Genomic DNA, 3,177 nt, shown 5'->3' on the forward strand with positions numbered 1-3,177 from the left:
TTTATGTAGAGCTGAGGATGAAACCCAGGGTTTCACACGTGCTGGGCATGCACTCTACCACTGAGCCATAACCCCAGCCCCTCTTTCTCCATTTTAATGCTTCTACATTCATTCCGTCCCATCTGTTAAGTATTCTCCCCTAGATTTTTAAGTTCCTGAAGGACACGAATAATTTTGTATCCTTTAGAGAGAACCAGCTAAATGCTCTGCATAGACTGGTTTATAATTAATGTCTATTTTTAAAATGGAAACAAAATATCTGTTAAATTCTGCAACTGCCTCACTTGCTTATTTGTACTTTCATCAGTCCTATCAACAAAGGATACCAAAATTGACTTTCTTCCAAAAAAAAAAAATATATGTATGTATGTATGTATATATATACACACACATATATTTTTTTCCACTACTTGGAATTGAAGCCAGGGGTTGCTCTACAAGTAGCTATATCCTCAGCTCTTTTTAACTAAGGGTTTTCATTTTCATATTTGCTTAAACATTATTAGCAATATTCATACATTGTCTCTAACAGTTTTCCTGAAGTTATATATGGTTTCATTTAAAAACTACACACATTAGGAATACTGTGATTGAAGGAAATCATCAGTCAAGCTTCAAATCAAATGGATATAAACTAAACATTAAAAGATTAAACCCTTTCCAGACTTGGGTTGTCCAGACCCAGAGGACTCTTGTACTTTTAGTGTGGTTGAAGTTTCACACTAGAAAGTGTCTCAGGATGTCTTAAACATGTTTTGCCAGTCATCACAGACAGGATTTAAGTCCTGAAATGATTAGAACTACAATTACTCATAGGAAATCACTGTCGCAGAAAGAAAACAGACATAAGGAATACCAACAAAATACACACTTTGGTTTGAAAGATGTCAATATTCCAGTCTTGTAGGGTAGACAGAACATCCTGTTGAATTAGATGAGACATCACAAGAGCTTGCTTCAGAAAAGGCCAGTATCAAGCCAGTCAATGAAAATTGTCCTAAGTGAAGAACAAAAACAAATGCTCCAAAAATACAAAGAAAACCAACTTCAAAAATTTAAAAGAACAGCGAGATAAAGCTAAATGAGGAATACTTAAAATGGGTCTTTATAGACCTGATGCATCTTGCTTTCTTTTATCAAATCAAAATGCTATGAAAAATGAGCCCAAAAGGGGGGGGGGCTCTTCCATCTTCTGCATGGATTATAAGATCAAAGGCCAAAGACCAAATTGAACAAACTAAGATTGAGAATGGGATTGATGTTTGAGCAATTAGACCTGGTCAAAGACAGACTTCAGAAAAGAAAGTATTAGACAAGGAGTAAAAAGTTGTGTGGCCTGTTGTGCCCATATCAGTGAGAATGACCAAATTGGTTTTTCAAGCAACAATGCAGACTGTCAGAACAGTCTGAACTAACACTATAAGAAAGCCAGTCCCAAGAGCCACTAATGACATGAACCTGAAAGAAAGGCACCAAATAAAGGAAGACCTGTAAAAAAGAAACAAAACCTGAGATAATCTTGATAATGAAGAAGATACTTTGGATTCACAAAGGAGTGCAAGAAATGGAAGGAATTCTGATGGAATCTTATCAAAAATGGTAAACTTACCTAAGAAAAAATCCTGCAAAAACCAAAGAGAAGAATTCCTTTGCACCTAATGATTTTATGTTTCATTCACTGGATAGTTTCAAGACCTATCAAGTAACAGTCATGACTCTCACAAGTGCCAATGCTTTCTTGACACCCATTTATACCTGGAACCCTTTAAAACCAGAAGGTGATAAGACTCAAAAAGCAAAAGAAATCTAGACCCAAAAGTGTAAAACTTACTCTACCAAGACAGCCCAGCAAGATTCAAATAAATTACAATGTCCTTTGAGTTCTCTAACAGTTTTGAGTCAAGAACATAGCTTAAATCAAAATGAAGCTACTACTAAAAATTCAAATGGCCTTTCAATAAAAAATGTCTCATCATTTGAATTAAATGAAGGTCAGATATCTCAGCCAACACGATATGCCATATTTCAGAAATATTCTAGTCAGAAACCAAAACTGACTTCACACTGCCTTGAGTGGGACAGGAAGCTTGAACCAGACATTCCAGATGATGCTAAAGATCTTATTTGCACAGCAGTTGGTCAAACAAAACTCCTTATTAAGGAAAGATCCATACAGTTTGAAGGACCGATGAATGATTAGGAATATAAAGGAGGTGAAATGGAGACTACCTGTGCAAATCTAGATGGATTTGGGGGCATGAGTTTTCAGAAAGATGTAAATTGAAAATTCAACAATCTGACCAAACGCGAGGAATCTGGATGGCAAAACAATAATGCCTCAAATATAGTCTTCTGGGAAAAAAAATGTCTCAAGCATGGCAAGTAAACACAAACAGGATGATGGTGGAAGAATTACAGCTAGAAACCACCTCACTGCCGTAAAAAAAAATGCAATAAGAGAGAAAATTAAACAGGAAGAACACTCCTATAATATAGGGGCAAGAGCCCCTATAATATCAAAGGAAGTTGAAAAAATAGTTTTCCATGCTGGGTTTTTCAGAACTAAAGAGTCCTGTTAAATCATTCTCAGTACTTTCCTCTGAATGTCTTTCTCAAAGACATGGAACACCTAAGTCCATCAGCAAAGCCATACTGGAGAATGAGGCTGATGAGGACCTTCTAAGACATATGATGTCACCGGAGAATCCTGATCCGCAGAGCACCAAAAGTGAACACGTTGATAAGAAAATTTTGTTTTCAAATATTTCTGAAAGCAGGAATAGCATAGTAGAAGATGCTCAGTGTCCTAGATTACAAGGTTTAATTGAAATAAACCATGATGAATATGGAATTAACAAAAGGGGAGGGATTTCAGATGTTGCAGAAAGAAAGGAACAAGAGTCTTCAATTACCTCACAAGATGTTTTGATGAGTAGCCCTGAAAAAAAATATATTATCACAAAATAACACCTCACAAGAAACTAACCCTTCTAAATTAGTACTACTTGATAATAGAAGTGTCATTACTGAATGCCACCTTCTTGATTTGGTCTAAACTTCAGAATTCAGATAGAGAGGAGACATCAAGAACGTGCCAGACACATCTCTGTTGGTGGTAGTCTAATTACCTTTTCACCTCTAAGGCCCCTTAGTGGAGAACAATCAGAAGAATTTTAA

General features: G+C 36.1%; 1 pseudogene; it reads left to right on the forward strand.

The window, feature by feature from the left end:
- Positions 1 to 739: 739 nt before the first annotated feature.
- On the forward strand, positions 740 to 3,177 carry LOC113181225 (disks large-associated protein 5 pseudogene; annotated as a pseudogene).

This window comes from Urocitellus parryii, chromosome 5 (assembly GCF_045843805.1).
Source record: "Urocitellus parryii isolate mUroPar1 chromosome 5, mUroPar1.hap1, whole genome shotgun sequence".
NCBI lineage: Eukaryota > Metazoa > Chordata > Mammalia > Rodentia > Sciuridae > Urocitellus > Urocitellus parryii.